Here is a 26668-nt window from a genome sequence, read left to right on the forward strand (position 1 = left end):
TTCTGTCTCCTACAGGCTTTTGAGGGGAGATCTATGCTTGGCATACAGGGCATTTTCTGACCCCACTCTGGTGGACCTCCTGCATATCCACAAAACAAACAGCACCAGAATTACCTATTCTAAAGACCTAAACTTTAGCTGTAATATAAAAAGGACCTGCTAGAGAAACAGGTATGTATCCCAGTGACTACCACATCTCATGAAGTTGCTCCACATCCATGTGAAGCAGAGTTCCTTCCTAACCCAATTCAAGTCCAACTTGGACAATCGGATTGGGAACAGGAAATTCATCCCTGGTTTGGCACCTTTGTCTCTAATAGACAGAGGCAACCTGTAAATGTTTCTTCTCCCAAGCCCAAGGGTATCAGAACTTGTCAGAGATTTGAGATGCATGGTTAGGCTTAAAAAGCGCCTTGTGGTTGTTAGCCTAGGAAACACTTATGAACCTGTTGTTGTTCTGTACCACCAGACAGTCATGTATATTCCCCAGAAAGAATACCTAGGTATGGCAAATAAGCTGTGTGACAGCACATTGTGACAAAGGTGGTATAGTTCAGTTACACATCACCGGAAGATGTGTAGGCTACATGAAGAAGGGTGCATTGTACACAGTTATTGGTATGATGAAGTCTAGGAACCATGAAGTTATTATGGCCTCTAATGACAATGTCTTGAACACACCCAGTACTTGTGTTACATTCAAGGGAGTAGTCAGCACTGTGACCCCATGCTGGTAGATATACTACTTACCCTCTACTCTAGGACATAGGTCACATACATATATGTCTGATTATAGGGTGTGATGTCAACATTATACTTGGATGGTGTGTCTGTTTCCTCATTCAACAAATCCTTCCACTTGTCTTGTCAATGCAGGTGTTGTCATGGCTGTGGCAGTAGTTTATGGTATGTGTTAATGCTGTCTGCATTATACTAATATCACAGCTGGGGTCAATGATTTCACATAAGTTGTAGTACATCAGGTGGCTGTTTAGACAGAGCATGTGCATGTCATCTGTGATGTCCATCACTGAACTAATGAGCAGGTAATGGCCTGGTAGACACCCCTGATGTACTGACCTGATCACTGGACCTGAGATATATGCCACATCACACATTTCAACATAGTGAGATGCCAAGTATGCCATACACTTGTCTACCATTTGGTGATATAGCTGTTTATGGCCACATATGATAGTGTTGAATGAATATGTCAGTGTGGATTTTTGTCAAATGTCTCGACCTGTTCATGTTCCACACAATTATACTGTTGTAATCATGCATGCCCTTGATGACCTCTTTGAGGATCTCTAGCAAATGTAAGGGACCTGATGTAGTGGTAATGGCTCACACAGGTCTGTTTAACACACTTGGAATATTACTAGTGTACATGTAGAGGAGGTATATGAAGACATGTTGGTCTACCTCACAGTAAGGAGAGTCAGGATGTTCCTATACATGCATGCATCAGGTGCTGCCCCCCCAACTCAGGTGGATGCATGTTGATGTACACCCTTGTATGGGAACAAAGGCTATGTGGAGGGCATGCTAAACTGTGTATTCAACCGTATCATGAAGGTGTATGTGCTGGGTCACTCCAGAGGTGATCTGTGATGCTGTTACAGCACATAGATTCCATGTGATAGCCTGGATGAAGGTAAGACAGTGCATAGTGCCTATTGTGATCTGGCCTTGGGTTTTGACACAGTCACACATGCAGGTATCATTGAGAAAAAAACCCAAGCTCAGAATTAAACCTTACATCAATTGATGGGTAAACAATTGTCTCACTGGCAGAACACAGCATGTGAAAGTTGGTGAACAAACCTTTATCAGTACAGCTGTCACCACTGGCAAACCCCAGGGATCTGTGCTTGGCCCTTCACTGTTTGAATTATATTTCTTGACAGTTCAGGCTAAAATATATGGCCTTTGCCTTACCAATTTTGCTGATTCGTGCATATTGCGTGCAATCATTGTGACCACCAATGGTAAGAGTATAGTACAGGAGGAGGTAAGACACACAACTGAATGGTGACAAAGGCACATGATCTACAAATAAATGCAGAAATGTGTGTTTTTAATGTTCATCTGAAAAGTGGAGTTCCATGTTAATCACAGCATGGACAACAGTCCTGCTATGTAGAAACCCAGTGATGCAAGCACTGGGAGCACATTTAGATAGCAATCTGAACTTTGTCCATCAACTGTCCACACTGCTATTGAAAGCCTATGTTGTGCACATCACAGCCATGCCATCATATTGATACCTTAGGACTGTATGACAGCATTATAGTCAAACCTCATTACAGCACTAATAGAGTATAATGCTCTTTTTTACATGTACCTCACCAGACACATGGAGAATCTGGAGAGACCACAGAAATTTCTCAGCAAGATAACACAGGACCTACACACCATGCCATGATGTATGTGGACAGATTGAAAGCCATGTCACTGCAAACATTATTGCATAAGATGAAGTGACTTTTGCCTGGCCTCCAGGTCAGCCTCTGACACTGCTCTGATGGGAGTACTGCATATCCAAAACTGTGATATAGCTGATGACATCAGTGTGTCAGCAGTGTCTCTTGAGGAGAAGATGACAGTACCCCATATGCTGCTGTAAAATGGTCTCTGTAATGTGAAACAACAGCTCACACATATACAGACAAACACACACATACAGTTGATTGCAGTGAGAATAGAGACCCTACCTATCTAAGTACACAGACTACAGAACACAGTGCTTTATGCAAGTGCCACAGCTCAAGTCTGACTTGCAGTATGTCAGACAGCACTTTATAGCTGATGACATCAGCAGTGCCTGTTGAGGAGAAGGTAACAGTGTCCCACATGCAGGCATAAAACACTCTGTGTAATGTCAGGCAACAGCTCACATACACAAACGTGCACACACACACACACACACACACACACACACACACACACACACACACACACACACACACACACACACACACACACACACACACACACACACACATGACTGCAGTGAAAATAGAAACCCTACCTATCTAAATTCGTAGGCTACAGAACACAGTACTTTACACAGATGCCACAGCTCAAGTCCGACTTGGAGTGTTGGACAATACTTTATAGCTGATGACATCACCAGTGTCTGTTGAGGAGAAGATAACAGTGTCAGACATGCTGGTGTAAAATGCTCTCTGTAATGTCAAGCAACGGCTCACACACACACTGCTGACTGCAGTGAGATTAGAACCCCTACCTATGTACACAGCCTACAGTCACCGTACTTAACACAAGTGCAACAGTACACGTTTGATTTATACAACAGTGCATATGAACTTAAAGTAGATGACATCAGCATGCCATTTATGAGACAAGTGGTTGGGAGGTCTGCATGAAATTAATGTGTAGCCCTGAGCAAGTATCAAAATAGTAGCAAACCATGTAACTAGAGAAATAACTGCAGGATACATACATCTGCTTTGCTGTCTAAACACACACACACACACACACACACACACACACACACACACACACACACACACACACACACACACATGCACTCACCTAATCAACTGCAGTAAGAACAGAACCCCTACCTATCCAAGTACACAGACTACAAAACACAGCACTTATCACAAGTTCCACAGCTCAAGTATGATTTATACAGGAGTACAGGCGAACTTATAGTAGATGATGTCAGCAAGCCATGTGGGAGACAAAAGATTAGGAGGTCTGTATGGAATGGATATGTAGCCTTGAACAAGTATCAAAATACTGGCAACCTATGTAATTGATGAAGTAACTGTAGGATATATATGTCTGCTATGCTTTCTAGACACACACACACACACACACACACACACACACACACACACACACACACACACACACACACACACACACACACACACACACACACACACACACACACACACACATGCATGCACACACACAGAGTCAACTGCAATGAAAACAACAATCCTACCTATCTAAGAATACAGACTATAGAACACAGTATTTAATGCAAGCACCACAGCATAAGTTTGATTTATACAGGCATACAGATGAACATATATGAAATAGATGTGTAGCCTTCAGCAAGTATCACAATACTGGCAATTTATGTAATTGGAGAAGTACACATGTGTGCTCTACTGTCTAGACACACACACGCACACCCATGCACAGTTGACTGCAGTGAGATCAGAACTCCTACCTATCTAAGTACACAGACTACAGTCATGGTACTTAACGTAAGTGCCATGGCACTAGTCTGTTTACACAAGAGTGCAGGTGAACTTATAATATATGATATCAGCAGGCCATGAGGTTGACAGGTTGTGAGGCCTACATAGGCACATAGCTTCAAATGAGGTTATTGTAATAGTACTAGGGTCATTAGAAGCCCAGCTGTGTAAAAACACAAGTAGCATTATTGAGCATAGTCAGATGGTCATTTTTAGGTCAGCATGTTTGTGAACAGCACCAACTGGCCATGTCCATGAGGGACATTGGTGCTAGCTCAGAGGTGACTTTACAAACACCCAACCAGTAGTCAGGGCAGTGCTTGAACAAGGTCACTGAGGAAGACTGCTTCACATGCAGTGGGAGCCTATTACAGAGGAGTGTGAATCATTGTGGGATATATCTGTCTTCCCAGCATGTTCTGTTTATGTCACTGGCTACGTTGAGAACCTTGGGGCAAATTATAATTGCCCCATTTGAATTGCAGATGTTCATCATTTACAGAAGGGCAGGATCTGAGACTATTCTCAGGGCAGCCATAGATCACCTCTCAACAGCCTGCATGATGCCGAATACAGTGACAGGTGTGTCACTCTTTCCATGTTTGTCATGTTTGGAGGCCTGGGAGTCTCCCATGCACAACCCTGTGTTCTGTCTAATTACTGCAGGTGACTGATGAGGTACAGAGAGATTTGAGCATTGTACTCCATTATTGGTGTGATAAGGGTAGAGTACAGCAGAGCTATGATTACCCTGGTCTTGGATGTAATGTCTATATATATGATGACTGCAATGCAGATTGTGTGTGTCACCACTATCGGCACATAGTGATGAAACTATAGATTGCACAACACTATGTCTGAGCTTAGGAGGGTGCTATGCATATCATAATAAGCAGGGGTACTTTATTGACAGAGGTGACAAAGAGTCATTGTATGCTTAAAGTTCACTCCATGAGTTTGTCACCAATCATCAGTTGTGTTAGCCCCTACTCTAATATGTTACCATCATTGGGGGACTCTATATGAGTGCATCCAATTAACAATCATCTGCAAACTTGATAAACCACAGGACATCTAGTGTTGCCAGTGCTTCAGGGAAGTATTTCCCAAACAGTTGAGGGCCCGCCACAGATCCTTGTAGTATTACATTGGTGAGTGGGCTAGTGATGGAGATGTAGTCCTCAACTTTGAGACTGTGTGTTCTATTGTGTAGCCAGTTGGCTATCCATCTAGTATTGTATGGCCTAATTCACAGATGGGAAGTCTTCACTATGAGACATGAATGTGGGAATAGTATCAAAGGCCTTGGATAAGTCAACATAAGTAGTATGTCCTGTTATCACTCATCCAGGTTTTTGGGGTCAGTATCCAAGAAGTCCACAGAGGTCAATACACAAGATCTACCATTGCCAAACCCAAAATGGGTAGGGTCAAGTGTGTTGAAGGTCACCTCTGTCCCTGTGGATATAGTCCATGCTGATTCCTTCAGTAGCTATGCAGATAAGGCTATTTAGGCATATAGTGCAGTAATTATAGTTCTGCATGTTACCAGATTGATATGCATTGCATAGCACATGGCATTTGATATTACATTTTGTAGTGTAGTTGATCATCATCATCTTCTTTTGGCTGTTCCCATTAGGGGTCGCCACAGCAGATCACCTGTTTCCATTTCTTCCTGTCCTCTGCGTCTTGTTCTGTCACACCACCCACCTGCATGTTTTCTCTCAACACATCCATAAACCTTATCTTAGGCCTTCTTCTTTTCCTGTTACCTGGTAGCTTCATCCTTAGCATCTTTTTCCCAATATACTCAGCATCCCTTCTCAGCACATGACCAAACCAATGTAATCGTGCCTCTCTGGCTTTGTCTCCAAACCTTCCAACCTGGGCTGACCCTCTAATATACTTATTTCTAATCCTGTCCACCCTCATCACACCCAGTGCAAATCTTACCATCTTTAATTCTGCCACATCTAGCTCAAACTCCTGCCTTTTTGTCAATGCCACTGTCTCCAACCCATATAACATAGCTGGTCTCACTACCCTCTTGTAGACCTTCCCTTTCACTCTTACAGGTACTCATCTGTCACAAATCACTCCTGACACTCTTCTCCACCCACTCCATCCTGCCTGTATTCTCTTCTTCACCTCTCCTCCACACTCACCGTTACTCTGAACTATTGACCCCAAGTATTTAAACTTTGTAGTGTAGTTGATATATGTGTGAAAAAAGTAGGAAATCCTAGGGTTATAGTGATTGGGGGGTGCCAACACATGGATGTATTTTAAATATATGACATACAGTTAGGGCTCTCAGTTTGTAATGCTTTTTCATATTCTTTCATGTTATACAAAAGAAGTGGACAGTAAACATCAGAAACACACTATAATATATACATTTCCATAGAGCAAGTAGCAGTGGGTTTGTGTGACAGTTAGCAAAGTGTATACGCATGCTAGATTCGGCTTTTTAGATGTTAAAATCTGCAAGAAATTTGATGACTCAATATGTACTACCATCCATAGAATGCAATGCTACAGGAATAACTTATTACATAGGAGAAGAATGCACCCTGGTCACATTTTCAAGAACATAGTGCAGGGGCAAGGGTATAGAATATCAAGGTTAAATCCTGATGATAGTAAATTTAAAGATGATTTAAATGACTTAAAAAATCAAGCTGATTGATAGAGTCTATAACAGTCATGATATAGAGGGTCCACTCGCAGACATTCATACTCATAAGTCAGCTACAGCAAGACCATATTTTTCTCAAGTAGTTGAGCATTTAGATAATTCAGCTAGGCCTACTCGTGACTTAGTACATGTCCCTATGTTTTATGGGAATAATATTAATTTTATTACAGAATTTATGAAAAAATACTGGCCCATATTAACTAGTGACTTGGGTATTAGAGAAATTGTAGGTGATGTACCTAACTTCTCTTTTAAGAACAGAAACATTTAAAATGTATGCTTTGTTATCCTAAAAAAGGACATGCAGATCAACAGAGCATAGTTTCATCAGTCACCTCTCCTTGTATGAAATGCAGTTGTTGTAAATATATTGATTCTTTGGGTCAGTTTGTGCATCCTGAAACTAATAAAGTTTTTAAGTTCAATGTAGCAGCTAGTTGTGATACATCTGATGTGGTTTACTTAGCCACCTGCTCTTGTAAAATATTTAATGTAGGGAAAATTAATAGACACTTCAAAGATAGACTAAGGGAGCATATGTATGACATAAGGAGGGGCTGTCTTACAAATGCATTGGCCAAACACATAAACAAGTGTGGATATACGCACACGTTTAAATTTTTAGTTATGGAACATGTTATAACTAGTCTTCATGGTGGTGACATAGAGAACAGGACTGAAGTTTCCAAGACCAAATGGATAATTATGTTAAGGGCTAATGTTGGGTATGGTCTTAATGACAAAGTTCCATTAAAGCATCTCTTAAGAGATAGACCATTAAATAAATAAAAGGAGGGTGTTACATGCACTTCATTATATAGTACATGGCTCATTTAAGCTGGTATTTCTTTAAATGCTTATGCTTGTTAGCAACTTTTAATTGCATTTTTTATGTGCATTTTTTGTGATGGGATGTGGTTTTATGCTCCTCAGTATTTAAATTGGATTTATTGTTAGTGCATTTGAACGTCTGATGAAGCAGTGTGTTAAATGTGAAAGCATTAATGTTTTATAACTTTTTAATAAATTATTTTACACTGCCTCATAGTTTGGTTCTCTTATATGTTCTTTTGGACTATCTTTGTTTGTGCTACAGACTAATGCATGTATACTTGCTTTTAAAGTTGAGATATGCAAGCTCAGTTTGATGCAACTGTATAAAATACAAAAAACTATCTTTACCTCTTAATGCTACAATAACACTACTCTTCTGCTGCATACATACCACATGCCTCCCTTATCCTTGCCAGTCTAGAGCCATGGTTCCTAACATTGCACTCACTTTCGATGACAGCTGTGGAAAAAAACAGAACAGAAAAGAATGCCATTATGACTACCAGTTTTGCCTATTTCAGCTTTTAAGCATTACAGGCAATCTCTGTAATGGATACTTGCACATCTGTGGTATGTCCTCCAGCCTTAATTCCTCAATCCAAGCATTGAGCTACTCCTCTTCCTCTGACATATGTCACTAAAGTGGTGCCTACATTGGTAACCAGTGCGGGAGATACCGGTGGCACTGGTCACAGCCCCAGGCCAAATTATTTCAAGCCTCTCACTTATACTGGGACCAAGAATAGGCCCCCTGCAGCAACCTAGCACTGTGATATTTCACTAGGAGTCCAACAAAAATCTGAGACTCCTCAACACCCCATCTCTGAGCCCTAAATCTCACACCCTCTCCCTGAATGCCTGCCATGTTTTCCACGGATCAAGAGCAATGGAGACTGATGGTTTCCTGCCAGTTCCAGTTATCATGTGTATTGGAAGTGTGCACACCATTTGAAAATGTTGTGCTCTGCTTACCAGCATGCAAACATGGTGCTTGGAGGTGTACACTGCTGAGCAATGTGTTTGCATGATGGTAAGTGGTGCGCAATAGTGGCAAGCAGTGCAGTTTCAAGGTTATTTGATGTACAGGCAGTTGTGTAAGTGTGTTATTCAAATATGCAGGCCATGCTAGTCCACAGAGCAGAAATATACTTACAGTAACATAGGGCACAGTATACCCACAGTCATACATTTGATAATAAATATGATAATACATAGATAAATAAATAAAGAAATAACTGCCACAATATTAGTGCCTCAGCTCTCATGCATATAATTAATATTAGTTCCACTATGTCAAGTGTTATAAGTGAGAGTGACTATAATGGGAAGTGGAACAACAGCAAAAATAAATGGAATATGCTGTATTTGAGCACAGAACCATGTGTATGGCAGCCCTGCACTTGCACCTGTTACCACAACAAGGTTAAGACAACACTTGTCTATGCTGCAGTTCATTGCTATAAACTGCAATATCACAACAGTAAAACAAAAGTTGCACATGATGTACTAGAGCCCAGGACCATCTGTATTCAACCCCTACACTTAGACCTGCTGCCACAGGATAAGTTACATAATGTTGCCTATTTTACTATTCACTACTAAGGTCTCACTGTTAACTGCAGCACAACATTGGTTAGTGGGTTTGTACAATGCCTAACAGTATTAAGTGAATGCATCTAGTTACTACACTTCACACAGACCAGATAAACACAGCCAAACATGCCATTCATTTTCCTCCATTTCCTGTGTTTGCACTGAGTGGTGCAAATATTGGAAAAGGAAAAAAACAGAGAGAGAGAGAGAGAGAGAGAGAGAAAAGGATTCCAACCCAGTACCATCTGGCCCCAAAAAGGGAAGTATCAATGCATTAACACATGTTGCCACAAGAGTCAGTTAAGTAGCAGGTGTGTTTCATAGACTCAGTAGTAACTGTGAGACTTTAGCAATATGGCTCGCTTTTAAACAGGTGTATCTTGCACACATATACACTTTGCTAATTGTTATGCAATGGAAAACTACATATTATTAAGTATCACTGCTGTTTATTGTCCATTTTTTATGAATGACATGACATTGCATATAGAAAAATAAAAAAATGAAGGTCCTATCTCAGTATGTCACATATTTACAATACAGCTATGTGTTGCCCCACCTAAGCACTGCAACCCTGGTGTCTCAGTACTTTTTCTACACATATATCACCTATGCTACAGAAAGTAATATAAAATGTTGTGTCATATGCAATGCACATCAATCTGGTAGCATGCAGAACTACAGCTATTGACCCATAAGCCTAACAATTCTTATCTGCAAGGCTAGGGAAGGGATCAGCATGGACCTTATCCAAAGGGACATAGTTGACCTTCAACACACTTGAGTCAACCCATGTTGTGTTTGCCAAGGATAGATCTTACCTATTGAACCTCATGGACTTCTTTGATACTGACCTGAAGACCTGGATGACAGATAATAGGGCATACTGTGTATGTGCAGTTATCCAAGGCCTTTGACAATATCCTCCATTCATGTCTCATGGCAAAAATGTCCCATCTGGGAATTAAGCCATACAGTACTAGTTGGATAGCCAACTGGCTCCCTAACACAACACACTATCAATGTTGGGACTGCACCCCCCTCCCATTAGCCACTTACTAATGTAATAACCCAAGGATCTGCACTGAGCTATCAACTGTGTGGAAACTACTTTCCTGAAGTGCAGCCAGTGGTAGGTGGCCTATGGTTTACCACGTCTGCAGATGACTTGGACACACTTGTATAGATTCCCCCAATGATAGCAATATATTACAGAAGGGGCTGCCAGAGACAAATGATCGGTGACAAACTCACAGACTGAACCTTACAGCAAACAATGACTCATTGTCCCCTTTTTCAATGACATATCCTTGCTAATTATGATATACATAGCACCCCTCTCAGCTCACAGTGTTGTGAGACTTGTGAACATATGTTCATAGCAATCTACACTTTCATTGTTATGTGTCCATAGTGGTGAGACACATTCTGCATTGCACCCTCATACATATGGACATCACATCCAAGGCCAGGGAGGTCATAGCTCTTTTGTACTACACCCTTATCAGACCACTAATTTAGTACAAGGCTTTCTTCTGTCTGTACCTCATCTGAAAACTGCAGCAATTGGAGAAAAATTAGAGGGTTGTGACTGGGAGAATGCAGGTCCAACAAACATTATATACATGGAAAGACTACAACACCTGTCACTGTACTCAGTTTCCTGCAAGCTGCTGAGAGGTGACCTATTCCTGACCTACAGAGAAGTTTTATACCCTGCCCTACTAGAAATGCTGGATGTCTGCAAATCAAATGGGACAAGAATAACTTGAGTTTGGGTTCTCAACCTTGCCTGAGACATAAACAGAACATGCTGGGGGGACAGATATATACCCCAGCGACTCACACACCTCTGTTATAGGCACCTACTGCATGTGAGGCAATACTCCTCAGTTACCCTGTTCAAGCACAACCTTCACTACTTGTTGGGTGATTGTAAAATCACATCTGGGCTGGCATCTATGTCCCTCAGAGACAGGCCCAGTTGTTGATGCTCACAAAATCGCTCTGCTAACAATGACCATCTAAATATGCTTAATAAGGGTACTTGTGTTTTTACAAAGCTAGGCTTTTATTGCCTCATGAATAATGTCAACCATGTATTCATAAAAGTTACAAATACAATATGTGAGAGATGCAACTATACAATGAATCTAGACTAAATGCTCTCTGTCTGAGGTAGCACCAAACTAGACATCAAATAAGTTGTCAACACACACACTCTTCACCTCTGCAACAGACCAAGTGCACAATACATAACCCTAGATATGTAGAGGTAGTAATTAGATTCTTACCAAAAGAGCAGAGACCTTGCAAATGCAAACTGTCTGCACACATTACAGTCACAACGGAACCCAGCAGACATAAAAACAAATGTATCAGTGTGTCATCCATTAAGAACTTAAGGCAAAACACCTGAAAACAAATGTCTTAGTCATACATGAATCCATAGTGAGACACCCAGATGTCCCCTCACTAGGTTGTACAAGGAGAAAGTCACGGTCAGTTGCCTGTCAGGTGCCAGGATCAGCAAAGGCATGCATGCACTCAACTGTCTCAACAACAAGCACAGTTTCACCTGTTATACTCCATGTTGAAGATAATGACTTGAAACGTAACTCTATATGAAGATATGAAGACAGATATGGCTGAGGTCTCAGATTATCTGTCTCAGACAGGCATGTCCATAGCCCTAAGTAGCATTCTACCTTCACCCAGGATGATGCCTGAATGCAAAATAATTATCGACTTCAACAATTGGCTTAGTTACTGGTGTCAGTCCATGGGATTCAGTATTTGTCAGCCTGGGATGATATGGTCAACAGACTACACTACTTTACAGGGCTGGACTTCATCTGTCACCTCTTGCCTTTCAGTTACTGACCAAGGTACTTGCCTCCCCATAGTGCCTTTTTTAGGAAATGTTATAAGAGCAAAATTCCTGATGTAAAAAAATCCTTGAAAAACAAACTCAAGGTTATGCTGCTTAATGCTAGGATTGTAAATCAGAAACCACACTGAATGGAGGCACTACTTATTTGGGAAGATGTCGATATTTGTGCAGTCATGTGGATGTGGTTTAGGGCCACAGGGAGTAATCCAGCCCTGAGAGGTTATAATGCCTTCCACACATTCAGGTCACAAAATGAATGTGAAAGAAACAAAGGAGGAGGTGTATGCATCTTCATGAAAGACAAATACACCTCAAGACAGATTAATCAGTAAGACTTCCTAGAGTTACTCCAAGTCAAATTAACTGTAGGAAAGACCCTCCTCCATATCATTGTTAGCTACAGGTCCACCAACATGAACCATGAAAACCATATAATTCCTTCCTTGACCTACTTGAGTCACTCATAATACAGCCAAACACTCTAGGCATGGGTGACTTTCACAATCCTTCTATCAATTGGGATACATATATAAGCTCAAACACACTCACCCCTTCCTGCACTTTGTAAACATAAATGATCTGGAACAGTTAGCCTGCACCCCCACAAAGGGCTTGAATGTCCTTGACCTAGTAATGACCAACATGGGAGATTGCTGGACCACCCCATGTGTGAGATCCTCTTTGGTAAAGTCTGACCATAAATCAGTCACGTTTAATTTAAAAATTGTACCTGACCCACCCACCCCACCCCCCAGTCTGGATCCAAAATGTTGAAAAGTTTCTCCAAAGCAAACTATAGCTTCCTAAATAATGGCATACATAGTTTCAAACCTCCTGCCACCACTGACAGTAAAGACTCCTATACGGAGGTGTACACAAATGCCTGTATAAGCAGCTTTGCAAGTGTATAGACTTAGCTGTACCAAATGGATTAAAACTTGTTCACAAAAAAACAAGCCACCATGGTGGGCATCTAGCATGAACAGATTATACAACATGAGAAAGAAACTGATGTCCAGAAATTAGAGAGAACAGTCTCAGCAGAAGAACTACCTCCATAGATTGAACAAGCAAATGAGACATCCTGTAAAGTCCTCTAAACCTAATTACAAAACTAAATTAGCATCCATTGCCAAGGATGATCAGAAGGCATTCTTTAGCTATGTCAGTAATGTAAAAGGGAAGGCCCAGCTTTGCAGTGAATTCATAGTGGACGTACCAGTTATACTGAACCTGATGACATCTCCAACCTGTTAGCAGACAGATTTGGCAAAAATGTTTTGCCCCTGTCCCCAGCAATCATACCCCAAAGCATACTTGTCACCAGTTCTCTCCCTATTATCTCCAAAGAACAGGTCATAACTGCACTTGCCAAGGCTAAAAACAGAGGCTCTATGGGACCGGATAACATCCCAGGCTGCTTACTAAATGATGTAAAGCAAGAGTTAGTGGAACCACTGGGTACTCTCTTTAACCACAATCTAAGTACTGGCTTTTTCCTGGCAGAGTGGAAAACAGCAACCATGCTCCCCTTGCACAGAGGGGGTCCCTCAACCGACCTGGGGAACTATAGACCCATAAGCCTAACCAACCTTATCTGTAAGGTTATGAAGAGAATCATTTTGAACCTTATCAATATGGAGATTGGTAACCTTCAACCTCTTGATCTGACCCAATTTGGCTTCTTTAAAGGTGCATCATACCTGATAAACTAATGGAATTCTTCAAGAGTATCACCAAAGCCCTGGATGAAGACAAATCAGTACATACTGCCTATCTTGACTAGGCCAAGGGCTTTGACATAATCCCCCCACTCATGCATCCGTGGGAAACTCTCCCAGCTGGGGATTAACCCAAACATCATTAGACAGTAAGCCAAATGGCTCAGCAACAGAATGCATGCAGTCATACTTGGGGATTCCACCTCTACCAGCAGACCTGTTACCAGTGGTGCTCCAAAAGGGTCTGTGCTCGGCCTCCTACTGTTTGCAATCTATTTCTCAAAAATTCAGGTGACAACAGATGACCTTTGGCTCACCAAGTTCACTGATGACTGCAAACTGTGTGCAATCATTGAATCCCCATATGTTGTCAACATACTACAAAATGGGCTTACATACATAAGCAATTGTTGTCAAAGCCACAGATTTAAACTTAACCCAAAACATGTACTATTACCCCTTTCAGCAAAGGAGAGGTACCTGCAAATTGTACTATTAATAATACCCCCTTAAGTTCCAACTCAATAGTGAGAGATATGGGAATGCAGGTTGATAGCAACATCATCTAAGATTATCATGTGTCCACAGTGATAAGAAAGGCCTTTTACATTGCACACCTCATAAGTAAGGGCATAGCATCCTAGATTAAGAATGCTATCAGTCTACTGTACTTCTCCCTTATCAGACCAATAATACAGTACAATGCTTACTTTTGCATGTACCTCACCAAATTGCTGCAGCAGCTGGAGAGACCTAAGAGGTTTCTCACCAAGAAAATCCAGGTACTTCAACACATGACCTAAATGGACAGATGGAAGGCCTTGTCACTGTACTGTGTATTGTATAGACTGCTGAGAGGTGACTTGTGCCTGGTCTACAGAGCACTCTCAAACCCTGCCTTAACAGAAATGCTGTACCTCTGCAACTCAAATGGGGGCAAGACTTACTCACTGTACAGAACTTAACCTAGCCTGTGATATCAACAGGACATGCTGGAGAGACAGATATGTCTTCCAGAGATTGCAACTGCTATGGAACCAACTCCCAATTCATGTGAAATTGAGCTCCTCAATAACCCTATTTAAACATAACTTGGACAATTGGATGGGAAATTGTAAAATTACCCCAGGGTTTCACCTATGTCACTCTAAGAAAGGAGAAACCAGTGCTGATCATGGATTCACAAATATGGACTACATATCTTGGTCTATAAGGGAACAGTGGTACAACTTTGCTAGGCTTGAAATAGCCCTACTGCCATTAGCCTAGTCACCTCCTGTGAACTTATGAACTTAGGGCCATTATGGTAGTAACCTCGTATGAACCTATGAAGCTATGAACCTATGCAGGCCTGCCATCATCTTGTCTCACACATGTCCTGCTGATGTCATGCACTAGAAGTTCAGCTGCAGTCTTGCAATAGTCAGACTTGTGCCATGGTGCATGCGTTAAGTACTGTGTTCTGTAGTCTGTGTATTTAGATAGGTAGGGGTTCTATTCTCACTGCAGTCAACTGTGTGTGTGTGTGTGTGTGTGTGTGTGTGTGTGTGTGTGTGTGTGTGTGTGTGTGTGTGTGTGTGTGTATTTGTGCTCTTGCTAGACATTACAGAGAGCCTTCATGTGGGACACTGCTATTGCCATATTCTCAACAGACACTGCTGATGTCATCAACTATACCAGATTTTTGAATATGCAGTCATCCCACCATGGCATGGTCAGACATTGGCCTAGAGGCCAGGCATATGTCACCTCACCCTATACCAGATAGATTACAGTAACATGGCTTTTAATCTATCCACATACACCATGACATGATTTGTAGACCCTGTGTTATCTTGCTGAGAAAGCCCTGTGGTCTCTCCAGCTGCCACATCTGGGTGTGGACAGCATACACACTGACAGAGCAGTGGAAGTACTGCCAGTGTGGGAGTGTGAACAGGCATGTCCACCTTGGCTGACAGCAGATGTCATGGCTGACCTACACCCATGTGGATGCAGTTCCCCTCACAACAGACATTCTATCAGAGACATTGTTTATTCCATGACAGACACCCCTTAGTCCATTACAGACATCAGTTGTTCCCATGTGTCATTCCTCCAGTCCAGTGAATTGGCAACATGGTGGAGGCAGTCATGCATGTCAGACTGCGACACATGCACAACCCTGAGTATTTGTCTGGATCACTTATGAGAATGTGTCTGTGCCTCCATGATGACCCAAAACATAGGTTGAGTGGCACAGGAAGTGACACCTGCATCAGGTGGAAGAAGGACAGCAGACCCCATCTATCAATCCTCCTGTGTGGCACCTTACCCACACTTTGGCTATGGACAGACTCAATAGGCACTGAAGCCACAGTAGCCATACTTTCCTGATCAATGGCCTCACCCTCTACCTGTCCAATATCTGTGGGCTCAGTGGACTGTGTAGGTGTAGGCCTATTGGCTGCGTCCAACAGAAATGCAGGGGATGGCTGTATGTTAACCTCTGTGTCACATTCAACCTCTTCACCCCAACTGTGCCTCAGTTTGGCCACCATCGTCAGCAGAGTCTGCTGATACAGTGACATCAGTTGGCACAGGGACCACACACCCACTTTCCTATTCACCTGTGATAAAAAGCAAGAAACACAGGAATACATTAATACCTGCACTATTATAGTGCTGTATATGATAACAAACTAATAGTCCCACCACTATTACAGACAGTACAGCAATACACACAACAGGCCTGAAATCAAAATCACACACTACAGTATTTCTTTAAATTAATCAACAGTATTGACATAAACATATCTGGCTTACCATCTCCAGGAAATGTATTGTGTTGTAGTCCAGATGGTCCTGGAAGAAATTAAGCAAGTGGTAAGGGCAACATCATCACAATTAATAGTAACGCAGAGGGTAATACATTTACCCCTTTATGTTTGCCTTAACTCTATTTTCAACAAGAATGTCTACATCTACAGGGTAATAGCCTTCTGTATTGCTAAACTGTAATTTACTGAAGATTATGTATAATGTCAATGTTTTTAACTAAAGAACTGTATTCATTATGTATTTTCTTATTTTGCTATTTATTTTATTTATTTATTTTATTTTACATTTGTTGACCGGGCTAGTCTAACTGGATATATGCCCATTTTCAGTAGAGGCCCGGGTTGAAAAGCTCCAAGCATTAGTGATGACAAAGATTACAATATATAGTAATAGTCAAAACAAATTACAGGACATTGTTACATTGAGGTTGACATAAGTTATTTAAAGTACTTAGTAGGTTAATACACAGATCAAATAATGTGAGCAAAAATTTGAGAGAGAGCAATCAAAAAAGCAAAGACAATATTGAATCGAAAAAAAAAAAATTTACAGGTATGTGACATAGAACAGTGGAGTATAGAAGTGTAAGGAGAGCAAAAAGGGGAAGGAGGCAACAGTCAGGGTATATCCGTCTGGGTTAGAGCAGGGACAAAACCAGTGATTTTTAAGATATTCTTTAAGATGCTTTTTAAAGAGATGAGAGGAAGCAAGAGATGAAAGTTCACTAGGAAGCTGGTTCCAGCTTTTTCCTACTGTGTTGGCGAAAAGTGAGTCCCCAGGTTTGTTTTTAGATTTAATAGTGGAGACTAGAATTTTGTTAGCTGAGCATAGAGTTGCAAGATTTTTGTAGGGGGTAATCAGCTTAGTAAGGATTGGGGTATTATTAGGGTGATAAAGGATCTTTTGGGTGATAACAAGTTGATGACAAAGTAGTAGGTTCTGCAGTTCTAACCATCCCAGTTGTTTGAGGTTATGACAGTGGTGAGTTCTGAAAGGGGTGCCAGTGGCAAATCTGGTTATGCTATTGCAACTAGTAGAAAGTTTGGCGAGGTTGTTTCTAGATAGGTTTGTATATATTGCAGAAGCATAGAAAAGAGAAGGGATTAGGTGAGTCTGGGCAATAGTGATTCTGGCTGAAGGGGTAAGGAAGGGTTTGATTCTGTAAAGGGTGCCTAGTTTTTTGTTGACAGACTTTATAGTAGCATTAATATGGTCATCATAGCTAAGGTTGTTATCAATTGTTACTCCCAGTAGACGGGTTGTAGAGTCAGGGGATATGTTAGTTCCATTGCTAGAGGTGACTGTGAAGTGTGGATGAGGTGACCTATGAGTAGGAGCAAAGAGCAGTAATTTTGTTTTTTTGGGGGTTTAAAAGGAGACAGTGTTGCATAAACCAATTTTCAACACTGTTAAATATTGTTTGAGTGAGGGACTGGAGAGAGGTTATGGACTTGGCTGAACAAATTAAAGTCGAGTCATCTGCATATTGTATGCAGGTGGCTTGAGGAATTTTGGTATGTAGATCATTAATAAACAATGAAAAGAGAAGGGGTCCTAATATAGAGCATTGTGGTACTCCGATGTTCACAGGGAGGGAAGAAGAAAGAGTATTGTCCCAAAGTACTGCTTGTTGTCTGTTTTCAAGGTAAGATTTAAACCAATGTAGTGATTGTGTATCGAGTGATTGGGCTTTTAGTATGTCAATAAGCAAGTTATGGTTCACCATATCGAAGGCTTTTGAGAAGTCAATAAACAGTGCAGAGGAGAAAGTATTATTATTACAATTTTTGTTTATGGAGTCAGAAAATGATAGCAGGGCAGTTGTTGTGCTATGAAATGGTCTAAAACCATGCTGGCAGTCTGCAAGTAAATTGTTATGGAGAAGGTGGGCAAGTAGTTGTTTATGTATGCACTTTTCCATTATTTTAGCTATTGGAGAGAGTAAGGTGATAGGCCAAAAGTTGGAGAGCTCGGTAGATGATCCACCTTTGTGTAGAGGGATGATGTGAGATACTTTCCATATGGAAGGGATTTTGCTTTCTAAAATTGTTCTGTTTATAAGGATGGAGATGGGATAGGTGATTTCTTTAGCTGCAATTTGCAGGAATTCTGCTGGAAGACAGTCAGCAGAAGGGGAGCATGGTTTAAGTTTTTGAAGGAGGTTGCAAATGAGGGATGTGGGTACAGGTTGAATATGAAAGGTTGGAGTTACAGTATTATTGGAATGTAATGGTGTTGTGGTGATGGGTGGTAAAGTATTAGCTAGGGTTAGAATGGCTTCTGTAAAATAGTTACTAAAGGCATCAGGTATCAGGTTAGAGTTACTAGGGTTAAATCGTGAAGGGGTAGGAGATTTAGAGTGGCCTGGTTTAAGAAGTTTGTTAATGCCTGTCCAGAATTTTTGTGGCTTTAGTTGGTGGGTTTGTTGACGGTTAAGGTGGTAATCTTTTTTGTCTCTGAGAATGACTTTCTTGGTAGCATTTCTTAATTGTTTAAAGTAAAGGTGATCAGATGGACTTTTGGAGGCTCTCCATTTGGCCCAAATCTTATTTCTGAGGAGGATCTTTTGCCTAGTATGTTTTGTAAGCCAGGGGGCAATTTTGGTTCTTATATGGGATGATCGAATGGGGGTGTGGTAATCTAGGATTTGAAGGAATCTAATATTAAAGAGGGTCACTGCTTCATCAAGTTGAAGATGAGACATAGGTGACCAGTTACATGCTTTTAGTTCATTTTGGAAACTGTCTGGATTAAAGAATTTTTTGGAGCGGGAGGATTTAAAATTATTAGTGTTAGGGCTATGAATTTTTTGTTTAATGATATAGATTAGCATATGGTCACTGATATCATCGGGAAGGGTTCCTGGTTTATAAGTATCAAGATGGCTGTTGAGAAGAATCCAGTCTAGGGTGGTTTCCTTGTTGCTTGGCTTATGGATTTTAGTAGGGGTGGTTATTATCTGTGAGAAATTGTGTAGAATAATGTGATTTGGTAGGATTGGGAGAACTACAGGTTGTCCAGTCTATAGTAAAGTCTCCTAATACAATGGTTTCCTGAGGCAGGTGGGTAGATAGGTGACTAAGTATGTTTTCAAGTGTATTAATGTTATTTCCAGGAGGGAGATATGTGCAAATTAGATAGATAGATTTGGAGTTATTGATTTTTAGCTTGGCAGTAAGGGTTTCTGCATTGGTATCTGAGGGTAGTGGCAAAATGAAGGGTGACACTTGAAGTTCAGATTTATACAAAATGGCTACTCCTCCACCCTTTTTAATTTTGCGGTCATATCTTAGGATATTATATCCAGGAGGGGTAATCTCTTGGTCCAGAGTAGAGGGTTTTAGCCATGTTTCTGTAATACAGAGAATGTCAAATGAGTGCACCTGTAATAGTGCATGTAGGTGGGTAATTTTATTGTTTATGCTGCGGATGTTAAGGTGAGCTATAAGGAGGGAGTTAGCTGGTCTTTTAGGGGTAGTAGAAATAGGAAATGTTTGATTGTGGGTGTTATTGTGAGTATTAGTATTGGGGCCAGGGTTAGGATGAATATCAACATCTAATAAGGGGTGTCGTAGGGCATATTGTACACATTTAAGGATTTTGTAGTAATTGATTGGAGTTTTTTGACAGGGAAGTAAGTAACATGGATAGATCTATGGTACTTAGGAAGTATGCAGATAAAGGTGGCGGTTATGTTACTATGTTTAAGTGAGTTTATGTGAGAAAGAGGTAGAGTTTGTTGGTAGGGGTGGTGTTTCTCAGGAAGAGAAGAAAGTTCAAAAAAGGTTAGTGTGTAAGGAATAGTTAAAGCAGCAAGAGTTGTAGTTAAGAGTAGTAGGTTTGTGAGTAAACATTTGTTTGTTGGGTCCATTAGGATGTGTAAATGAGGAGTTAGAATATGTAGGGGGGAGGGATAGAGGTAGGTAAGTATAAAGGTGGGAGAAGGAGAAAAGTGTTATATGAGATGTAGTAGTTTGAGGGCAGGTAGATAAACTGGATAAAAGGTGGTTATAAGAGTGAGGTTGAGTGAGTGAGTGAGGTTGCAAACTATAGCAGTACAGGAAAAGGTATGGAAAGGTTAGGGAGTGGTACTAAAGGTAAAATGGCTTAATTAGGTATTTGTTGATGTAGGGGATGTGGTTAAGGGGAAGTAGTTTGTGATAGGGTAATAGTGGGAGGGGTGTGGCAATGGAGGTGTAAAGCTAGGACCACTGGGGTGGGTGGGAATTGGGGGTAGGGTAGGGGATTGGAGTAAGCCCGCAGGGTGAATGGAGCGGGTTAGAGCAGCTATGTGAAAGACTTTCCAGAGACAATCAGGAAGGAGGAGATTTCCAAGGCAGGGAAAGTGGTCACAGGTAAGTAGAGTGTGGTGAAGCAGTGCAGGTATAAGATAGGATATTGGAAAGTGAACAAAAAAGGAATTAAAAAGACAGCTAGGAGGAGGAAAAGAGATACTAGTGGGCAGGGAGTATATTACAGTGTCTGTAATGGAGATAGCAGTTTGAGATGGCTCAGAAAGAGGAGTCAGGGAGGTGGACAAGTAGATGGTACAAGGGCAGAGAGGAGTCTGGCTGCTGGCTTCCTAACTCAGTGTCTATAATTTATACTAAACTAGGTACATTGTACTTTGCAAAGAACAGGCTAAGTTAATAATAGGTGCAGTATGAAATAAATCAGATCAACTATACTTAATATGTTGGAGCAGGATGGAACATACTTTCTTAATCTTGTTTTAAAACAGGGAGTTATACGCTTCAACAGCAGAGATTTGTTGGCCAGTCGTTGGGATGGTTGAAGGTAGAAATTAAAGGGTCCTTAATGACCAGGCAGGTCCTTTTGTGCAGGATAGGAGGAAAAGAGCATAGAGCTGATCCTCAGGGGCCAGGGACACACAGCAGCCAGGGCAAAGATAATAAACTTTATTGGAATTTTTCTCCCCGAGCCCTTGCTATCAAACTAGATACCTACTATAGGTTTGTTAATGTCTGTTTAGTATGCAATTGTCACTGTTGCATATTCTATACACAATTGTGAATCTTGTGATTTCTTCTTTCTTATATGCTTATGTATATTTATTTTCTACTTTGTATTTTGTATTTGTACTTTATTGGAGCTTTTCTCCCCGAGCCCTTGCTGAAAAATGACCTGTGTCCAGTCGGACTTTCTCAGTTTACAAATGTAAAATAAATAAATAAATAAACAGGTTGGAAAACAAGGAGAGTAAAAAAAGCAACACATCCTTGTTTGTCCCATGACAGTAACTTACCTTTGTCCCTCCCAAAAGAACAGTCCATTCTTGTTTGTGCCACAACAGTAACTCACCTTTCCTCACCCCAAAAGAATAGTCTATGCTTGTTTGTGCCACAACAGTAACTCAGCTTTGTCCCCCCTCAAAAGAACAGTGTACCCTTGTATGTGCCATAACAGTATCTCACCTTTGCTCCCCAGCAAAGGAGCATTCTATGCTTTTTTGTGCCATCCACCCTGCCCTTCAGTTGCTGGTAACTGCATTTAATATTATTCCCAGTTAATATCCTCACACATTTTAAGGTCATTGATATAGAATGGCTTATACACTGCATGTGTCACACTACTGGTCAGATAGTTGATGAATGACCAAGAAACACAGAAAGGTAAGACAGAGCTGTATATTTGCAAGCAATAATCATAACAGGCAGTATGATCACTAATTGCACTAGACCCAAATATAATACATTTAATAAATGTACAAATAACAGTTTATGGTTTGTTATGAGTGTACATTCTGTTGCAGTTGTTTTTGAGAAAAATGACTTCATCTCTTTGCTGCAAAACTGTTTATGTAAGAAAGAGGGATAAGACACCAATCCTGTTGTCTGAAGGTGCATTGGAGTGAGAGTTGAAATCAAGACCTATGTAGACATATCTCATGTACGCTAACATTTTCTACTGTATGTATCATAGATTGCTTTTCCTCATTTCAAGCATTTCTCCCCTTTTTACTGGATAAGTAGACTACCCAGATAGTAGACAACCAAAAATAGAAACTGGATGTGCTACCTTTATTTTACTGTTGTGACATTGCAATTTATAGCAATGAACTGAAACATGAATAACTGTTGTTTCAACTCTCTTGTGGCAACAGGTGTTAGTGTAGGATTGTCATGCACATGGTCCTGGGTTCAAATGCAGCCTATTCCATACATTTTTATTGGTGCTCTACTTCTCATTATAGTTGCTCTCACTTATAACACTTGACATAGTGCACATGATATTAATTATATGTATGAGGGCTGAGGCACTGATATCATGTCAATTATTTATTTATTTATTTATTTATCTATATATCATCAAAATTATTATCAAATATATGACTGTGGTTTACTGTGTAATATATTCCTGTAAGTATATTTCTGCTCTCTAGACTGTCATGACTTTTACAATTATCAAGCTCACATACACATCTACCTGTACATCAAGTAACCTTGAAAATGCATTGCTTGCCACTGTTGCACACTACTTACCATCGCATATCGCATTTGTAGGATGGTAAGCAGTGTGCAACCATTTCAAACAGTGTGCGCACTCCCAGTAAATGTGATAACTGGAATTGGCATAAAACCATTACTCTCCATTGCTCTTGATCCATGATAGACATAGCAGGTATTCATGGAGAGGGTGTGAGATTTAGGGCTCAGAGATGGGGTGTCCAGGAGTCCAAGATTTTTGTTGTTCTCCTAGTGAAACACTACAATGTCATGTTGTTGCAGTGGGACTATTTTTGGTCCCAGTATAAGTCAGAGGCTTGGGATAGTTTGGGCCGGGTGGTGACCAGTGGCAACAGTATCCCCATACTGGTAAACAATGTAAGCAATACTGCAACTACCTCCAGAGGAGTAAGAAGGTTAACCTTGATGTATCAAATACAGAGATTACTTGTAAGACTTAAAAGTTGAATATAGGCAAGACTGGAATTTATAATGGTATTCCATTCTGTTCTGTTTTTTTCATAGCTGCCATGAAGATGGAGTGCAATGTTAGGACCCATGGCATGAGATTGGTGAGGATGAGGGAGGCATATGATATGTATTCAGCAGAAGAGTAGAGTTATTGTAGCATTAAAAGTTAAAGATAACCTGTTTGGTATTATATATGGTATATATAGTTGTATCAAATTGAGTATGCACATCTCAACTATAAAAGCAAGTATGCATGCATTAGTCTGTAGCCCAAATCATGAGTACAATATTAGACTTTACTCAGAGGTGGTAGGTTCAAATACCACACATCCCAAGTAACAAAACTGTTTATTCTTCAATTATTTGTAACTTAAAGGTTTAAAGTAAAAGTTATATACCAGTTGCACACATGCCCTGCTTGTAAACTGCAATCTGTATAATTGGAATATGCATATGTGCCTGCAATATATCCGGGTCCCTATCAGATTATAGAAGTTTCAAAACTTCAAGCATCATATGTCCGAGACAATATGATCAAAGTTTTGAAACTTCAAAACTAAACTAAAAAAAAAAATAAAAACGTCTCAATTCAAAATGCTCGAAGTTTCAAAACTTCATTCATATGGTCTTGGCTGTATGATGCTCGAAGTGCTGAAACTTCAGTAATCCAGTAGGGACCCGTATATGCACATGTAAAGTAGTACTTGCTGCAATCCATAGCAGAGTGTGCATCTGTTAGGACCTGCTAGTCTTAAAAGTAATAGTTATCTGTTAGGGGGTGGTAATCTTAAGAGGAAAGGTTAAGATATTAGAGTCAAATAATTGTATTAATGCATTGTATGTTACATATGAAGGAACTAATCTTATCTCTTTTTTTTCTCACCCCCAACCTTTATTTCTCTCTTTTTTATTTTGTTTGTTTTATATTATGTATTGTCAAAAATGTGTCCATGTCATCCATGTATACCACATCATGAAATGCTCCACAGCACAACAGGGTATGACTACCACACAGGATCCACCTGCACCCACTCTACAGGCTCCAGCACCATTTCACAGCACATCTGGGGCTGACCTGGCAGCACCACCTCTGTTGCCTCTTTATTACTTGCCCCCTTGGGTAGTCCTGCCCTGAAGGATGGTCCAATGATTCCCTCTGGGAGCAGTGGCACTTTTGGTGCATGCCTACATTGTATGGAGGGGCTACACTCCCTTATTTTACATAGGACCAGGAGGAGTAGAAGGAGAATTGAGTGCTCCACCCAGTGTTGGGGTGAGGTGATAGTGATAACAGTCCAGTGGGTGAGGACTCAAGTCTCACTGTCATCCAGCTTGACGACCATGGGTCCTGGATGTCCCCACTTTCACCACATTCATGGTGTCCACCGACCTCTTGTGTCCATCACTGTTCCTGTGTCTTGTCTTGTTTGTCTAGTCTGTGCACAATTGCTTCCTCATCTACCCAACTTACCATACCCAGACATACTTATGTCCCATCCCCAACATTCCCCTCTCTCTCAAAAAAAATGGACACCTGTCCCACAAAAAATAAAAAGCACCATACATAGCTCTCCATTTTGCTCATGTGTCTTCTTGACATACTTGACTCAATCCAGTTGGCTATACAACATGATTGTTTTGTAGTCACCCCTCTCTCTGGAGGTGACAGTCCAAATTCACTAATGTTCTGCATATATTATCAGTTTTTACTGTTGAAAAAATGGATAACTATGGTTCTTTCCTACCTCCCTCCTGCACATTTCTGTATTGCCTTCCATTTGTTCTTCTTCCTGCTTGCTCCTCATTTCACCACTGTCCTGCATTCCCCATTTCTTTTCTTTAAGGCATTATTGAACAGTGGTGCACATCAGTCACCAATGTGCAGCAATGTTGATACAAAAGTACTTAAAAGTGTTAGATTCAGTTGTATTCAACCCAATAACATTTGGACCCAAAAAGGAATGTATTACTGCATTAATTGCATTAACACATGCTGCCACAGAGTCAGTTTAGTGGCAGCTGTATTCCAGAGACTCAATAATAACTGTCAGACTTTAGCATCCCCATTTCACCACTGTCCTATCTTCCCCATTTCCCTTCTTTAATGCATTATTGCACAATGGTGCGCATTACAAACCAACATTCAGCAACGGTAATATGAAAGAAATTTAAAGTATTACATTCAGTTGTATTCAAACCCAGTACCATCTGACCCCGAAAAGGAATGTATCACTGCATTAAATGCATTAACACCTGCTGACACATAGTCAGTTAAGTAGCAGGTGTATTCCAGACACTCAGGACCAATTGTCACACTTTAACAGTGCTGCTCCTGGAATAGTTACATGACATTCCCTTATGTACTAGTTATTCTAAAGGTCTTCCTTTTGCCTGCCACACAGTGTAGCACAAACAAGATAAGCACATCCAATCCTTCCATTCATTCCTCCATTGCCCGTGATTGCCCTAAGCACAGCTTCGCACAATGGCCAAAAGATAATAAAATAATAATATAAAACTGACAGAGAAAACACAATTTACACACAAATAAAGAAGAGCTTGGTTGTTAATGAAACAGAACCTGTGAAATGTGCACTGCTTACTGGCATTTTCAATCTTGACAGATGTACATGTAACACTTTCTAAGTCTAACCTGATGCACCCACCTGATATAAGCATTCACAGTTGCCATCCATACACTGGTGGGTTGCCTGCATGATACTTACATCTGCTACATGGAGCCAAAAATATAGGATTAAGCAATTCTAATGAGTTCCGACCACATTTGCATCTTCAGCATGTTGACAGCCCTGAATCTACAACAGAAGGCAACCATGTAGTTAGGGAAACTGAAGGGGAGCTGAATTGTTTAAGTGTTGAACACAGAAGAGTGGATACTACTTTGGGATATATCTGCACAGAGG

This window comes from Protopterus annectens, chromosome 9.part0, assembly GCF_019279795.1.
Source record: "Protopterus annectens isolate FY-2018-M chromosome 9.part0, PAN1.0, whole genome shotgun sequence".
Classification (NCBI taxonomy): Eukaryota; Metazoa; Chordata; order Ceratodontiformes; family Protopteridae; genus Protopterus; species Protopterus annectens.